Genomic DNA, 19,074 nt, shown 5'->3' with positions numbered 1-19,074 from the left:
GCAAAGATCTTGGTGCTCTGAGGTCATTTATCACATGGAAATGATGTGGGGTCGGTGAGCCGAGGAGTCGAAAGAAAGATTTCTTGGACTCTCAAGATCTGGCGATAGTGCTCTTTTTATTTAGAGAATAGTGTGGAATAGCATGGGGACAGGACCCATGGGCATTCAGAGCTGCCGCTACCGACATGGGGACAAGACCCATGGGCAGTCAGGCTGCTGCGTGGGTACAGGGCCCACGGGCAGGAGGAGCTGCTGCTGCTGCTGCCCCCACTACTGCTGCCAACATGGGTGGAGAGTAGGGCTAAATTTGAGGCATAGGTATGTGAGCCATCTCTTTACAAGACAAAGGAAAGAACATGTAAAAAAGTTAAAATGGTATCAGTGCAGCTGGGGTCTGGCCATTGGGTGGTCCCACAACTTTTAGATAAGAATCAAATTGGATTAAGTAAAGGCCAGAAGCCACCACCCTAAATCAGTTACATGAGGTTGCCAGACAGTAACCAACTTAAGTGCTTGCCTGCCCCATTAAGAGTTTCTAGCAATAAGGCCATCCCCCTTCTTCCTGGCACAGAGAGGAGGCATCTTTACAGATGGAGGTTTCCCTTACAAATGTGAATGTTTCCTGACAAATGGCAAGCAAACTACAGTCCTCGGAGCCTGCTTCTCATCTGCAGTTTTAAAAGTAACCAGCCTAAAAATCCTCATCAGTACCAAAAGTTTGACCTGATCTCTGGAATTATCTGTCCTATTAATTAGTAAAGAAGAACAGTTTTGAGTGTTCCTTCCTTCTTTCTAAAACAAATCAAACATGAACAGACAATGAATAGACTCCAACTCTCAGTACAAGTAGGCACAAAAAGGAAAATGAGACTCAGGGATCTCTAAGTATAACATATGTTATACACACATATACAGAAAGTGAAATACTTGGAGAAGAGTGTGGGCAATATTAGAAAAGGCAATGGATAATAACAATTTTTAAAAAGCCAGGAGTTAGTGAGCATTAATTATATGTGAGAAAGTTGAGTGCTTTGCACACATTACATAATTTCAACCTCACAACCACTCTATGAAGTAGGTACCACCACTATCTCCAACTCATATCTAAAAAGAACAAGACTAGGTATTAGGTAACTTCAACAAAATCAATAGCCAGTAAGTAGCAGTGATGGGTCTATCTGACTCTAGAGTCAACTTCACTTTATCGTCTTCGGTGCATATGGGATTTGACGGAAGTTAAATCTCCTTAATTTTGTGCTTGCCTTTCTTTTTCCTGTCTTGCCTATTGCACATGGACACAGAATTAGTCTTTTAGTTTCATTGATCTTTAGAAGCACCCAGTGATTTAACATGGGACATGATCAGGGTGAAGACACAGCTGTGTCTTTGGATACTTCTATTGTCTAACCAAGAGGTTGTTGTACAGCTTAGTTCAAAGTTAAGATCCAAGCATCCCTTACTCAAGGGGAATAGAGAGAGCATTATCCAACTCTGTAGTCACACGGGAGCATGGATTTGTTAAACTTTTTTCTCTTTAGTTGGATGAATATCTGGTCCATTGAAGAATTCTAAGAAGGAAGTAGGCAACACTAAACCAAAACAAAACACAAAGTCATTTAGAAATTAGTAGCATCCTCTCCCTAAACCTGAAGTGAGAACTCAGGCTCTACCTACTTTAACTGGTTTATTGCTTAAGAAAGACAAGAAAGCACAGTAGTATAATGTGTCTTTCATTGGGGTGTGGACATTCACAACAGGTTATCTTAAGTCCTAGGTGAGTTGAAACTACTGTCCTCATCTCTCAATTTCCTCATAGAATATAATCAACTGCAACAAAGAAGGGGCTCTAATAATGAATAATCAACACTACATGTCTGCCCAAGAGTTTACAGTTTATAAAGTACTTATATCTCCTCCTATTCAACTCACTCTTAAGATGTTGTGAATTTCTTGATCATTTCATATATTAGGTTAATTAGAAAACAGAGAATGAAAAGACAAACCTTGGGGAAATTATTTAAAAAATATATTTCTCAAAAAGAGCTTGTACACTTAATATATAAACAACTCTAAAACTTGGGGCCGGCCCAGTGGCCGAGTGGTTAATTTCATGCCCTTTGCTTTGGCGGCCTGGCTTTTCGCTGGGTAGGCTCCTGGGCACAGACATGGCACCCCTTCTCAGGCCACGCTGAGGCAGCATCCCACATGCTACAAAGAGAAGGACCCACAACTTAAAAAAAAAATATCTACAACTATATACAGGGGGGATTTGGGGGAAAAAAAGCAGAAAAAAACGATTGACAACAGTTGTTAGCTCAGGTGCCAATCTTTAAAAAAAAACAACTCTAAAACTCAATAATAATAAAATAATATAAAATGAATGGGCCAAAGGTTTGAATAGACAGTTCAGCAAAAAAAATATAGGAATAGGAAATAAATGCATGAAAAATACTCAAATCATTTGTATTAAGGGCATACAAATTAAAATCACAATGAGGTATCACTATGCATCTGTTAGAATGGTTACAATTTAAAAAGATGGACCATACTAAGTGTTGTCAAGGAAGTAGATGAACTGGAACTTTCATCACTGTTAGGTGTGAATGTAAAATAATACAACTACTTTGGAAAACACTTAGGTAGTATAGAATTAATCCTGAACATATCTACCCTGTGGTGGAATGATTCTAGAAAAACCTGGGAACAGTACAAAGGCCCATCAATAGGTGACAGGGTAAATGAATTATAGTATGTCCATAAAATTGAATATTATTCTCCAATTAAAGGAATAAAGTATTGACACATGCAACATGATGAATGAATCTCAAAATAATTAGGCTGAGAGAAAACGGCCAGATAAAAACGGGTATACCTGATATGATTCCATTTATAAAAATCTAGAAAATGTAAGTTAATCAATAGTGACAGACAGTAGATCAACGAAGATGTGAGTAGAGGTGTGAGTGAGGAGGAACAGGAGGGAAGGATTGCAAAGGGGTAAGAGGAAACTTTTGGGGGTGTTGGGTTGAGTGGGATGATGGTTTTGTGGGTCTATACATATATTAAAACATATCAAATGTATACTTCAAATGTATTGCATGTCAGTTATACCTCAATAAAGGCTGTGAAAAAATAACAATTTGCCCCTATGCCAGTTTAGCTCCTTCTCACTACATGTGAATAAATATGTCACTTCATAGGTTATGTGAATGAGGAAACAAAAACTTTGGCTGGGGAGACTTGCAAAGTCACACAGTTAATTAGTTATTTTGTGTTACTTACTTGGAGAATCAGCAAATGAACCTGAGACTGCCAATTTCATATATACAGCTGTGTTGATTTCCCCCCCACTTCTTCATAAAGGAATTTGAAAAAAAATTCACCATGAAAAAAGCAAAAATAAAAGATCTACCATAGACCTTCCATTTTTCATCTGTTCTCCCACTTTAGCAAGAGGTAAAATAATCCTATTGTTGACACTGGAAGGAGTCATTTAGTCCAATCTCCTAGTTTTATAAATGAGGAAACAGACCCAGACATCAAGCTTGAAAATGCAGGGGTGGTACCAGACTGCAGTACTTAGAAGAGTAGAGATGATTGATAAGAACACAGCACAGAAGGACTGATCCACAGCTGGGCATGTGCTGAACAATTCATTGCACTGAGAATATGTGATTAGAAAATCATTCTCTACTCCCTTGTAGATTCAGGGTTCCAGTTAATTGAGGAAGGATATGAAAAGGTGTTTCAGCAATCATAAATTTCCCTGCCTGTTCTCTCTTAGAGTGTACAGAGAAATCCAGTCTTTGCTACTTACTGCTCTTGATTTCTAGCACACTAGTTATCTTCAGCTTTTCATTTGTTAAATGAGATTAACACTTACCTTAATAACTTTTCACAAAAAATTGGTTAGAATATATATATATATATATATATTCTATATATATATATATTCTATATATATAGACACACACACAGTGCTGAATTCAGTGACTGTCATGTGCTACATGCTCATGCATTTGACAGTTGTATGTGAGTGTATATAATTTAACTCAGTAGATGAGTGTGCACTCATAACTCCCAGAAGGAAAAAAGATGTTCAATGCTTATTCCACGGAAGTGATGTATCATGGACTGCCTCAACCTTTAAGAAAGATGTGGTTTTAATTAGAGAACACTTAAATTAAAGGATAAAACAAGTAGAGATGAAGATAGAAAATTCAAAATCAGGGCAGATTAAGACTAAAGTAAAGAAAACTCATAGTTTTTCTTTTTAGTCTCATGTGGCTAAAATTCAGCAGATCTGACTCTTGAAGAAATGGTAGAATAGTGAGTAAATAAGCATATTCCATAGTTACTAAACTCAAATATTTTTAAAAGACCATCAAAAGCAGTGTCTTATAGAAGCAAACACAGGCCAAAAATTTCTTAGATTTTTATGTATTACCATCTTTTGCACTTTTATATGAAAAGAATACTGGAGTACAAGTCTGGAATCTTGGCTGTAGTTTTGTTTTTTGCACTAATTACCTGATCAATTGTTGTATCAGTTGCAGTTTCCTTATCTATGAAATGAGTGAGGTGGAGAATGCAAACTTGATGGAGATTTCCAATTCTAGTATTTTCTGAATTTGGAGTTATTATGAGATAACTAAATGCCAAACTCAGAATCTATGTCTCATTTTGAAATTTGAAAATGGCATGGACCTGGTCCCACGCAAACTCATGCTCACAGGAGCACTGGGCAGTGTAATGCTCCACTCCCAATAGGTCACATCTCTTTCCCTCTGGGTTCCAAATATTGAACTGTAACCTAACCTGTTTTCTACCTATTGGTGAGAAGTTGAATGTCTCCTCTGGCCTTGATGAATTATACCGAACAGATATTCTGAGAAGAATCCAAAGATGGTGAATCACTCTGATAGTTGTCTGAGCTACTTGCTCATCCCACCTTTGCTTCATTCTACAGGAGGTGTTTAAATCTCAGAGTCACAAATAATCCTCAGAAGAAATATGATGAAATGCTTTCTGCACTCACAGGAGACTCAAATGTTCAATGAACTGTCATCCCCTAGAGAATTTCACTTTTTCTTTCTTAAGCCTTAATAATAAAAGAAGTAAGCACAAGGGAATTTTCAATCAGTCTAGTTGTGATGATTGAATGAACCATAAGTGCTACAGGGACTTTTTTACCAGCCCAAAGCTGCCTTGTTGTTGTTGTTAGTGCCTGGAGAGGATTCTGACTCCTAGCTTCCCTGTGTACAGCAGAGTGTGGAACACGGCTTGGTCTTTCTGCAACACTATAACAGACAATGCTCTACTGCTATCCGTAGGGTCTCATTTTGCTCACCACAATCGGATGCCAATCAATTGCAAACAAGCTACTGGTTGAGAAATGAAAATTCATAAGATTAGCTAGCATGATCAGAAGATGGCTTACTAGTGTCCAAGAGATGGTTTTAAGAATCATCTTAAAATCATACAGAATCTTGAGGCAGTGATATAGGGAAAGGGGTAGGGAAGGTGGGGCTTAAGAATGTTGACCTTCTGGTATGACAAACTTCAAGGTGCCACATTATCTCTTCTGTCATTTGTGATGGTTAGCAACGCAGAATTTTTCTTTCTGGAGGTCGTGATGTTCCTGGGGAACTCGTAGAATAAAGTTGTCTTATCACAGCTGGGAGATTTATGTAAGCAAGAGTCATAGAACTAGCAGATCATGTATTTTGTAAAAGAGAGAGGTTCTTAATCATCTAGGATATGTGCAGACTAGAACGTATTCACAGAGATCAGTGAGTCAAGGTCATAGTTAAAATATTGCTTCTCTTCACTAATATGGCTTTCCTCGTGTCCACTTACGATCTGGCTGTTATAGGGTTTGCAGGTCAATATTTTTGGAAGTGATTGGCCAGGTTTTTCTTCTTAGGTCTGTGTAATCTGGAGGCTCCACTAAAACCTAACCATGGGTGACCCTGCTGGTGTTTGAAATACCAGTTGCATAGCTTTCATCATCATGGCAACACGCAGCCACCACATCATGACAACCAACAGATGGGTGGTGTGGTTCCCAGACGTGGAAAAGAATTCAGGCTTTGGTGGTGAGAGCACTGAATCTTAAGAACTAGGCCATCAGGGCTGGCTCAAAGCTACCTATATGGTGTAATTTCAACAGTAATTTAGAAAGGTGTGTTTGTTGATGCCTGGAAGTCCCTTCAAAGAGGCTGATTCTTTCCATGTTATATGGAATGGACAAATTTAAACTATCTTAATCTGGCAAGTAGAGATGTGTCTCACTTAATGTCACAAAACAAATCAATGAGATTTGATCTTTTTTGAGACCATAGTTTGGTGGACAGGGAAAGGAAACTAACATTTTTTGAGAATGTTTACTTGCTAGAGCCTCTGTAGGGCACTTTCATGTGTGTGATCAGTTGAATCTTTGGAGGATAACATTATTGCCTATGGTTTCAGATGAAGTGAATGAATCACTGATTTATAGATAAAGTGAGTAAGTGAGAGTTGTTTAACTTTTCTCTGGACCACAAAACTTAGAAGTGGTAGATTCAGAACGAAAACATTCATCTGTCTGAGTATGATATTCATGCTTATGCTCCTTTGATAAGAATCATGAGAAGACTGAACATTCACAAGGCAGACTCCTGTTCCAGGAAGACATCTGGGGAAGCGTACCAATTTTTTTTTTTATACCATGGTATATATTTGTAAGAAAAATAGAATGAAGGAAAGATAAGAGTCAAACATTAAAAATGGGATTAAGGGGCTCGTCCAGGGGCATAGTGGTTAAGTTTTGCGCTCTTCTTCCTTGGCCTGGGGTTCGCAGGTTTGGATTCTGGGTGTGCACCTACGCATCACTTATAAAGTCATGTTGTGGCAGGCGTCCCACATATAAAGTAGAGAAAGATGGGTATGGGTGTTAGCTCAGGGCCAGTCTTCCTCAGCAAAAAGAGGAGGATTGGTGGCAGATGTTAGCTCAGGGCTAATCTTCCTCAAAATAAAGAAATAAAGAGATAAAATTTAAAAACAAATCAAAATAGGATTAGGTTAATAAAAAAATAATTCATGCTTTAAATTACTTTTTAATTTAAACAGATATCATGAAACTTTGTTTCAGCTTCCCATTTTATAAAGAAATAGGAAAATGAGTAGTTGTAAAATCTCACAACCTACACTTTTTTTTATAGTCACTTAATTTGGAAATACTATATGATCTGAGAGAAATTTTCCTCCTCCTCAAAAAAAAAATTCAATAATATAATGAAAGAAGTTAATAAAAAGAAACTTTGTAATACTTTTCTCTGTTCCTTCACTTTCAGTGTGTCTGTGTCCTTACACCTAAAGTGAGCTCTTTTTTAATCCAGTTTCTTTAATTTTTGCTTAAATCTCATTTTATGATGAAAAGTTAATTCTTAATAACATTGACATGTTCTGTTACCTCTAGTATTTGTTTTCAAGCAAAACTTTGATTTTAAATAAATGATTTTCTCTCATTTCTCTGCATAATAATCCATTGTGTGGAGATATTGTTGTTTATTTATAAAGTATCCCAATATTAGACATCAAAGTTAGTTCTGATATTTTGCTATTGGAAGAAAAAATGCAATAATAAATAGCCTAATGCATATACTTTTTCCTACTTTGGTCAGTACATCACTTAAGTGGGTTCCCAGAAGTGGGATTGTTGGGTAAAAGGGAAATTTAATATTCAATTTGCTACATATTCCAATTTCCTCTCAGCAATGTCCAAGTGTGCTTATTTCCCCACAGTCTTGTCGTTAAAGTTTATTATCAAATATTTATATTTCTCATCTAAATTTTTATATCTATTCTCTATAACTCTATGTATATTGGCCAATCTAAAAGTTGGAAAATGTTCTCTGAAGGTAGTCATAATTTGTTTTTTGGTGTTTTTGAGGAAGGTTAGTCCTGAGCTAACATCTGCCACCAATCCTCCTCTTTTTTTTGACTGAAGAAGACTGGCCCTGAGCTAACATCTGTGCCCATCTTCCTCTACTTTATATGTGGGATGCCTACCACAGCATGGCTTGACAAGCAGTACATAGGTCCACTCCTGGGATCCGAACCAGTAAATCTTGGGCCACCAAAGCAGAACATGTGAACTTAACTGCTGCACCATGGAGCTAGCTCTTAGATCTTTTTCTTATTGGGAATAATATATCCCTTGTAAATTTTTTGTCTCTCACCTTCAAATCCATACATCTTTGTCTTGCTTTAGTGATACTGGATCTGGACACTGTAAACATATCCCCTTTTCCAGCTAAACAATATTATTCTAGTCACTGGAGAACACTGATGGGACACTGCAGGAGGAAAAGGCTTTCTTTCAGATACTAGTGTGTTGTTTCCTTTTGGCTCGATGATGTGTGGTAGCCAGTAGCATGTGGGATACCTAGTGGTGCTCACCCTTCATAAAGGTTGACCAGCACTCCCACAAGTAGTTTCCCATCAAGTTTCATCAGCATCCCAGAGGTGGCTTTCTAGTAAGTCTTGCTAGAACCTTAGGGGTTAGCTATCCAATGAATTTCAGTGGAACTCTATTGAGTGGTTCTTGTTTGGCAGACCTGGCCAGGGAATATCCCTGCCATATAGGAAGCTACAGCCACAGCCAGTACAACCATGTCTGAAGGAGCCTTGTAAGTGGGGTCCTCTTCTAAGTGTGTCTCTACCTTGGTGTTCTGCCTCAGCCCCAGAGGTAGTAGTGCTCCCCATGTCTGTTCCTCCTGTATACTTTGGACTTTTCTTGATTGCTGGATAGTTAATCTCCTGTTGCCAGGTAGTAAGTCTTTATATTAAATTTTATTCGATAGAATTACTGTTTGGTGTTCTGTCTCCTGACGGGATCCTGACTGACACAAAGGTTGAATATATTTTCATATATTTAAGGGCAATTTGCAGTTCTATTTTTGTGAAATGTGTACTCATATTTTGTGTTCAATTTTCTAGGGCACTCTTCTTCCATATTTTGGATTTGTTCACAAATATTTTTTTCTTAGTTTTTGCATTCTTTACATATTGGAGCTGTCATCTCTTGTTCTAGCATATAAGGTGTAAATTTTCTCCAATTTATCATCTGCCTTGTGCTTTTCCTACAAAATTTATTACAATGCAACAGATTTCTTTTTCTTTTCTTCCTTTCTTTTTTCTTTCTTTCTTCTTTCCTTTTCTTCCTTTACATTTCAAAATTTATCAATTTTCAATTTTAGTTTTTCTGAGTTTTAAGTTCTATTTATATTCAAAATTCAAATGCAATTAAACTTAAAATTGTATATTGGATAAGGCAAAATAAATAATAATTGTTTTGTGTATTTTAAATAATGCTTCCATCTACAAAAGACATCACCATGTTTTATTCTAGTACTAATATGGCTTATTTGTTTTAATATTTACAATAATGCTTCATTGAAATGTTGACAGTGTCTAGTAAGAAGAAAAGATCCACTTTTCTTTTTTCCATAAGACCATTCAGTTGTTCTAAAAATATTTATTTAAAAATGTGTCTTTTCTCCACTCTTTTGAGATGCTATTATCATATGAAATGAATTTTCATTTCATTTCATTGAGTCTGTATTTTTATATTTTATTCTATTCCCTTGTTGTTTCACCAGTTCTATACAATTCAATAATTAATTATATATAAATATACATAAGTATAATCATGGCTATAATACAATTTATTTTTATCTTTAACATAAACTTTATAGTAAACTTACTTAGAAGAAAATCTGAGCATATCATTCTCAGGAAAACATTAAATTTATAAATTGTTAGGAAGAATTGTCATATTTGTGTCATCAAGTCTTGTTATCAAAGAGTATGTATATCTTCATACTTAATCAAATCTACTTTTCTAAATTTCTGAAGTTTTATTCTTTTTCTTCACAGACGTTTTGTGCATTTCTTATTTGCTTATGCTTAGCTCTTTTATGTTTTCCAATCATAAATGAGGATCTTCTCTTCTATTTAAATTTTATAACTGGAGATTTCTTTGTTTATATGAGGTTATTAAGTTACTTTTACATTTTACTAATTTACTAAATTTTTTTCTCTCTTTTTTTTATTGATAGTAACAGTAGTGATAATTTTTATGTGTGGCATATTAGAATGTATCCACACCTTGCACTGGCCAAAGGAAGCCTTATTTAAAATAAAATGAGCCTCCAACTCCTAAGAAAAGAATTTATCTTCCTGGTTTTGCCAAATGAAATAAAATCTATTTGGATGATACTAGTGACTAGTATATAGGTGTCCCTTGGAACAGTGGATTTATACCCTTTCAGACTCAAAAGATATCTTTTTATAGCAAGCAGTTTATATTTCCCCCTCTATGCTCCTAAATGGCATTTATAGAAAATTTATCGACACACAAAATTTAAAGAGGAGAAACACAAAGAAAATAATTTACAATAAAATAATGCACATTTTCATAATGAATGAGTCAGACATAACTACATAATGAAAAAGGCAGATGCTTGCATATATATTTAAAATCTCCATAAACGTGACACTTAAAAATGCAGGCTGATATGGGTTTGTTGGATAGGCATCTCAAACAATCTTACAACATTCTAGCTCATGACATAAGTTTCTGAAATGATAGACAGCTCTTCATAAAGCCTGAAGCCATTTTTCACCCTTGAGTTACTTAATGGGTCCACTTGCAACAAATTTGTTATATACAAAATCCATTCAATAATTCCCAATATTTATATATAAAATGTGGTTACACGTAAAATGGAGGCAGATTCAAGGCTTAGATAACTTGATCAAGTGCATCAACTGGCAGAATACTTGAAAATCACATGGAGAAGGGACAGTTCTTTGTCATTAAGGACTGTAGTGCACCTTAGCATCCTTCTCTCTTACCCAGTAGAGTCTGTAGTGTATGCTTATCACTATGACAACTATAAAGAACCATAATTTCTGTAGAGGGAAAATACCACCTCCAGTGAGACATTCTGCTTGAAATTCTAGGCATCTGATATTAAATAATCCTTCTCAACTAAGAAGTGCCGTAGCCTAGTAAGTTAGACATTTAGCTACTCCACCTTTCCACCCCAATACCTCTGATTCACTTTTTCTCCAGCAGTGAACACCACCAAGACTTTTTTATTAGTTAAAGTTCTCCATAGAAAAAGAACCAATAGCTGGTAGATAGATAGATAGAGAGAGAGAGAGAGAGAGAGAGAGAGAGAGAAGAGGAGATTTATTATAGAAATTAGCTCACATGGTTATGAAGGCCAAACAGTTCCATGATCTGCTTTCTGCAGTCTGAAGAAGTAGGAGAGCCAGTGGTCTAATTCAATCCAAGTCCAAAGGCCTGATAATGGAGTGGGAGTTGGGACAATGCTGTAAATCCTGGTGTGAGTCCGAAAGATTGAGATGCAGGAGCACTGACGTGTGAAGGCAGGAGAAGATGGAACTCTCAGCTCAAATACAGAGGGAGAATTCACCCTCTACACTTTTTGTTCTATTCAGACCCTCAAGAGATTGGATGATGCTGACTCACATTGGTGAGGGCTGATATTCTTTACTCAATTTATAATTTAAATGCTAATCTCTTCCAGAGGCACCCTCACAGGTACAACCAGAAATATTATGTGTGGGGAATTTTGTTTGTTATGTTTTTTAGCTACCTGGGCATCACTTAGTCCAGTCTTGTTGATACATAAAATTAACCATCACAACTACCATGTGCATTACTCCCCAGTTAGTCAACCTTGTCCAGAAGCCATCAAACAAGTCATTACTATAGTCATTACTTTGTTTATGTTTAATCCATATTTAACATAGAAGGATATTTTTCAGAAACTATTTGCTACTTTTGGACTGTGGTAATACAAAATGGTTAGCAAAGCAAATTCTGGGGTAAGAAAAAACTGTGTTAGAATCCCAGTTCTGATCTATATTAACTATTTAGATAAGTTACTCCTCAAGGCCCCAGTGTACTTATCTGTGAGGAGATGCTTAATAAAAATAAGAAAATGCATGTGTTTAGGAGGTACATGCTCAGTTAATATCAGTTGCTATTATTACTTGATCCTAGTCTCTTCTAATTATGACCTGGAAGAGGACTGGCTGAATAGTTTCTCATCATTATTCATAATTCATATTAATATATAAGCTTCTCTAGAGGGGAGGTCACATGTTTATTCTATATAGGTTAGCGTTACCTCTATTAGTTGATCCATAAATGTTTGCTGCTTGCTTCTTGGACTTTAGAGCCCCATGGTTCTCTGTGAAACCTAACTGTCAATGATTTATCTCTTATGGTACCAAGCTCACAGCCCTGTATTCTCTGTGAATTGTCAGAATTCACGGAGATCAAATTGCATCCCATGTTCTGAGGAGCCCCCATCCTGGGGGAAGAGAGATATAGCATCATCTGCTGCCTCTTTGAATGACACTTAAGCTGGGATTAAAAATGAGTTTTCTTATTCTGAAACTTTTTGAGATTTGCTTCTTTATAGCCTGAGACTGACTAGGGCCTACCACCTATGCTGCCCATGATTAATTACTCCTTTGTTGCCCAGTGGTCTCATTCTACCACTCTGCTATCACCTAGGGTCCTTACATCTTGTGTCCCATACTCTTGGCCTCTTAGTGCCATGTGATCTATCTTTCAATCGCCATCCATACTCCAGTTGCATAAAACTTAATCTCATTTAACTTATCACAGTTTGTTCCTATATAACAACTAATTAACACTTGAGTAACTGTTATTTATTTACTTATTAAATAAATCTTCATTGTTTGCCAATTATGTTTCAGATCTGTGTTGATAGCAACTTACTGTATTTTCCCTCCAAGGTACCAATTAAAAGTGAGGAGTTTAAGACATGACCAAAATATTGTCTGAATTACTAGAGTTAAAGCAACACATCTTTTAAGTTTTTGTGCCCCCAGCATTTAGTGCAAATTGAGTTGATTAAATGGTACTGAGAGACTAATTAGTGTCTTCTCAAAGTGGCATAACGTAAATGATCTTCAGATACTGATCAGTTTGTTTCAGATTCTGTGTCCTCTATATGGAAGATATATTTTGGCAAATGGGGAACCTGGTAACTATCAATTTATGCTGCATAGGCTGATAACTATTTCTTACTCTGGACAGTAAGGAATAGTGTCAAAGTGGGGAAACTCTTATTTTTTAATCATCTATCTATATGCATTTGATGCAGCAATTCACATTCGTTCATTTATTTTATCTACAGAGTCACTCTATGAGGTAGGCATTAGTGAGACAAGAGCCAGCCTAATGAGAGCGGGCCATCTGTAAGGCCCATAGTCTAACAAGATAAGACCCCTAACCAATCAACAAGCTAGGAGAATCAGATAGAGACCACCAAGATCCACATTCTGCAGCCTCTGGACTTTCCTTGGCTTACATGCACCCTAGCACCCAGTAGTCATCTGAAGGTGAGCCTAGACCCATTCTCATAGTAAAAATCACACCTAGGGGTGGAGAGCTATCATGCTAATGATAGTATCACATGTAGTAGCATGCCACGCAACAATGCAGGTACAAAGACAAGCCCGCCTCTACATGATATGACAAAGAACTCTTCCTCAGCCATTGCCAAATAAAACATCCCACAATCCCACTCCCTAATGAGCTGGTCACCTGCCCCTTTCCTTTCTCCGTGCTCTCTTGTGTCTATCCTGTGCACAAGTTAATAAACTTTTACTTTTCTACTCCCGTTTGTTGTTGATTTCCATGCTGCAGGACAACAAGGATCCAGTGTGCTGGTAACATTATTATTCTCGCTTAGAAATGAAAAAGCTAAGGTGCAAAGACATTTAGTGCAATATCCAAAATCCACTATCAGTGAGACACAGAGTGAGGACTGAAAACTAGGACAACCCTGTTCTTCCTACACCTCCTCCTATAAGCTCTTCACCATGATCCAGGTAGCCTAACTTCTTATATGTACACAAAGTCCTTAGAGAAGGCAGGACCAGAGTAGAGTTGTTAACTCTCTAACAGCTAACCTGCTATTTTGTGGATTCTTTCATTGGTTCAGAGGGGACCAGGCCACCAACTATCAGGGGAGAGAGAAAAATGATGTTAAGTGGGGGTTAGGAATATGGAACTGAAAATTCATTCTCCACTGAGCCCAGTTGTCCCAAGGGTAAAGAAGAGAAATATGAAAGGGACATATATGATTTCCTTAGTTTCAGAAGGGAAAAACAAGCAGATTAAAATTAGATGATATGAGGGATGCAGTCCCCAGCGACTAAGGAACAAGAAATATATCCTACTTAAAACAGGTTAAGATGCTTAATCCAGAGTCTGGTCTAGAGACTCTATAATTAGAAATAACTGCAAACAATATTACAGCTGCATTGCAGTGATATATTCTTTATCTTAAAATGTATTTTACCCTAATTTAACTAATTTGGATACTTATCTTTAAGGAAAAGTTAAAGAAAGAATGACTCAATCTCAAAGGAATGTGGAGTAACTCTTAAGACAGAGAAGGTGTAAAGAGTTTCAATTTTCCTATACCTGTAATGGATGGTGTCTAGAGGCCATTCCAATTGTGCCTACTGCTTCATCTGGGAGAATTAGAGTCAGTGCTTTCTCTAAGAAGAAGGCTTTATTTTTTTTCTCTTCTGCTGAATTTAGGCATTGGACAGGAACAAAGCAATCAAATAGAAGTCAACCAGTTGAGAAAGGTAAGAAACAGATATAAAGGGTTTTGCCCATATAATTTACTGACCTGAACAAAATTCACAATCCTGTTAATTTCTCCAGTCACCTTTATACCCAAAGTTCCAAGAGCACTGAGTGGATGAGAAAGTATGTTAAAAAATATGATCTTATTAACGCTTTTGGGATAATAACATGATTATCTCCTTCACTGATTTGTGATAAGGCTCAGATAAGATAATGGGTGGAAGGATACTTTGAAAGCATTATAATACTGCATAAAAATGCCAGGTTTTATTATTGGTTGGGGTATCGAGCACCTATTACATAGGAAACTATGTGGAGCAAAGCACGGATAAGCACTTCCGTGTATGGTAGTATCCGTGAGAATAAAACTAGTTTGTGCCCACTCTTATCCCCAACTGTGCTCAGTAGATCTATTATCTGCAATATTAGCACAGCTATTGTGTTACGTTTGTCCCATGTTTTAATTTTACAGTATCAAATATATTTCTCCTGTGACTGATAAAGGATTTAATCTTTGTCTGACCTATGATTTGACAGCTAGCTTAGTACAGTTTTACCTATTGCTCAATAATCTGAGGTCATGGAAGTGGGAGGGCATTGGGGTGAAAATGGAGAATTCCACTGGAGCCGTTACTTAAACTTTTACTTGGAAAACATGGGCTGGGCATCTATTTTGAATTTTCCTTTTTCTTTTCTTTTTCTTTTTTTTTATTTGGTCAGATATTTGGCTTCATTACACATTGCAAGGGATAAACTTATTTCCACTTAGATGACCTGATGGTAAATTATTCCCCCAATTCAGTATGGTGGTTGAAGTGTTCCGTGTGGTGCTGCTGGTGTTTTCTGGTTCTGTTGTGATCCTGTGAGTCTGAGTGTGAAGTAGGGATTTCCACTGCCATGGCTTGTTCTATTACTTTCATCCAGGATATCTACTCATTCTCACAATCTAATTCTCTAAATATTTGGGGGAATTATTCAAAATTCTCAATATTTAACTAACACCTTTTCTTTTTTTTCTGTAGATGCTGATACTTGGAAATTAGGGCAAGGTTGGTGCTATGCTAGCTGCATGGGACTATTGTCTGTTTCTTTCCTTGGCCATCAACTTTTTAAGTTCCTTCCTCCTCCAGGAAATTCAACTCTTTTCTTCCTGTTTGAAACTTTTGATTAATTTTGCTAACTTTCAATACTTTTTTATTCATTCCATTAGTACTGCGTAGGAATAGTCAGTGGTCTGAATTCATTTCACCGTCTTTCTCCAGAAGTTGTTTCTAGAAGGTATGTTAATAAATCAATTAATTTGTTTATCATAAATAAGGAAGAGAAATACTTCATAAGAATAAGTTCCTATAATTATTCAATAAATAGTTAATGTCAGATTTGATCTTAATTAACGGACAGTAAGTCATTTGTTTCAAGATCATTATTTAGTATACAGCACACCTCGAATTCAGACAGTCTTTTGATGTCTTTTGATTTGGCATCAAGTCCAATATACTTTTTACTATATTTTTTACTTTGTACTCTTCTGTTAGAAACTGTGTGTGTCTATGTCAGTAAAAATATGTTTATAGCTCTGTCATGTATTCACCTGACCAAATGTCATGTTCCGTCTTCTCTCCTTTTTACAGCTCAAATGACCGGATATATGAAAGAAATCCAAGGCAAGAATCAAACAGAAGTGACATAATTTATCCTCTTAGGACTTTTGGACAATTCAGATTTCCAAGTTGTCCTCTTTGGATTGTTCCTGTTAATCTATATGGCAACTCTGTTCGGTAGTTTGAGGATGATTGTTAATTAAGATTGATCCCTGTATCCATACTCCCATGTACTTCGTTCTCAGCAGCTTCTCCTTTGTTGATGCATCTTCCTCTTCTTCTGTCATTCTTAAGATGCTGACAAACCTTGTGGCTGAGAATAAGGCCATTTATTTTCATGGATGTGCTGTTCAATCCTGCTTTTTTGGCTCCTTTCTGGGGACTGAATGCTTCCTGTTGGCCATGATGGCATATGACCACTATGCAGCCATTTGGAACCCTCTGCTATACCCATTTCTCATGACTGGGAGAATTTGCTTCTTGCTAGTAGCTATCTCATCCTTAACAGCCTTTGGAAATGCAGCCATACACACAGGGATGACTTTCAGATTATCAATTTGTGGCTCCAATAGGATCAACCATTTTTACTGTGACACCCACCTCTGCTCAAACTCTCTTGCTCTGATATTCACATCAATGGCATCACGATCATGGCTTTCTCCAGTTTTATTGTCATCAGTTGTGTTATGATTGTCCTCATTTCTTATCTGTGTATCCTCATTGTCATCTTGAGGATGCCTTCATTAGAGGGAAGGCACAAAGCCTTCTCCACTTGTGCCTCCCACCTCATGGCTGTCTCTATATTCTTTGGAACAATTCTCATCCTGTACTTGCACCCTATGTCTAGCTACTCAATGAAACAGGACAAGATTGTCTTCCCTATGCTAAATCCTCTCATATGCAGTTTGAAAAATAACGATGTGAAAGGGGCCATAAAGAAGATCTTACAGAAATACCTACTGTAAAGTCATGTTTCACATCATCCTGTTATGTAGAAGAAAATTTATTTTCATATTGATTTTCTTGTGTGATTGCTTTAGAACTTTTTCTGTGTTAAAATAGGTTGTTTAAAATGAAGTCTGATTCTTAATCTCCTGATGTATTAAATGCACATTCATGGGCCTATATGATGAATCAACATAGTCGGGAAGAGTACCATCTGGAAAAGTATCAAATTACTTGAAATTGGCTAATCTGGGTTTAAGTTCTAATTTCAATATTTAGCTTTTCTTGCTCTTAGTTTTCTTGTATATACATTGGTGTCTTTGATTGGTATCCATGCAAACAGATTCTGAGACTGATATTTTCATGAGGGAAGTTTATTGGAGAGTACTACCAGGAACAATACCTGTAAGGAAGTTAGGGAATCAAAATTGTGTAGCAAAAGTTGAATTGTGATGAAGCTGCAAAAAAGTACTCAACCAACACCACATGGAGCTCTGGAACTGAGATGATCCTTCAAAGATATCCTAAATTGTGGATAAAGGGCCAGTACATCCTTGATGACCAGTTTTGGATACGGATCACCCACTGGGAAGCAGTGTAATCTTGGGCATGGCAATGCCTTTAAGCAGGGACATTCTAAGATCAGAACTCAGCTGTGAAGTGTCAGTTGCCAATTTACTTGGAAGCTGAGGACATAAATACTTCAACCCTTTAAGGCAGATTTGGGTGGTGTACCAAGCAACCATTATACATAGTAACACTATTTCACTCATATGGATGTCAGGAGTACCAAATAAGATACAAGAAAGAGTCTTGTGAGGTGTTATAATAATATGAGTATCACAGCAATTAACAGAGCAATAGGCTACTGACTTTTTGAGTTAATTGGAATATTTTGAAGGTAGTAATCTTTGTATTTTAACTTTTTAATCTCTACCTCTCCCAAAGTTTTACCTAGTTTTCAATAAAAATTGATAAAATTAAGTTACCTATTTGTTGCTCATGGTAGTGGAGTGGGAGGAATGTCAATGTTGGAGCAATGGGGAAACAACCTTCTTTGATGAGAAGGGATGTTGAAAACAGCCTAATGATTTGAAATCAGGTAAATGTTTACTCCCTATTTCTTTCCATTCCACTATCCACTGAAGACCATGAGGGAGAGCACCAGTGCCCTGCATGCTCCAAGTGAGAACTCCTCACCCCTGAAAAACTTCTTAGAGACCACAAAGGAAGAGTCAACTCATCCTGTCCACTCTGAACAGTCCTCCCATCTCCTTAAAACTTCCATGTTAAACTGTTAACCAAGGTTTCTCTCAAAGACATTCAAAACTGTATGATGGCTGGCATCCTCCCTCATGTTCCCTTTCATTTTGACTTACCAACTATAATATCCATCCTTTAACTGCTTCTTGTTCACCAATCTAAGAAAAATGACATTTTATCCTTTTTCATCACTAGTCTTACATCTACATTTCACTCATTGCCCAACTGAGATTCCATGGTCTATCATGTAATGACTCATTCTTAATCACTCTCAATTTCATGGTTCTACTTTTTCTCCATCCTAGTCATCTGTTTAAATCCCAATTTAGTTAAACTTAATTGTTTCTTCTTTCTGCCCTCCACTTAAGCTGCTTAGTGCAATTAGAGAAAATCCCTCAGAACTTCACTCTGTTGCTGATCTTGCCTCATATTTCATCCTCCAAAATGGAAACAATTAAGTAATATCATCCCCATCTTACCACCTCTAAATCTTTATGCATATGCTTTTTCTCCCACCTGTCATAATGGATAATATATCCCTGCTTTTAC

The 19,074-nt window shown here is 36.8% G+C and overlaps 1 pseudogene; it reads left to right on the top strand.

Annotated features, from left to right (window-relative positions):
* The first annotated feature begins 142 nt into the window (after positions 1-142).
* On the top strand, positions 143-17,282 carry LOC139040616 (olfactory receptor 5AP2-like; annotated as a pseudogene).
* The last annotated feature ends 1,792 nt before the right edge of the window (positions 17,283-19,074 follow it).

The sequence above is a fragment of the Equus asinus genome, chromosome 17 (assembly GCF_041296235.1).
Source record: "Equus asinus isolate D_3611 breed Donkey chromosome 17, EquAss-T2T_v2, whole genome shotgun sequence".
Taxonomy (NCBI): Eukaryota; Metazoa; Chordata; class Mammalia; order Perissodactyla; family Equidae; genus Equus; species Equus asinus.
The sequence above is the reverse complement of the archived record's forward strand: the minus strand, read 5'-3'. Positions and strand labels throughout refer to the sequence as shown.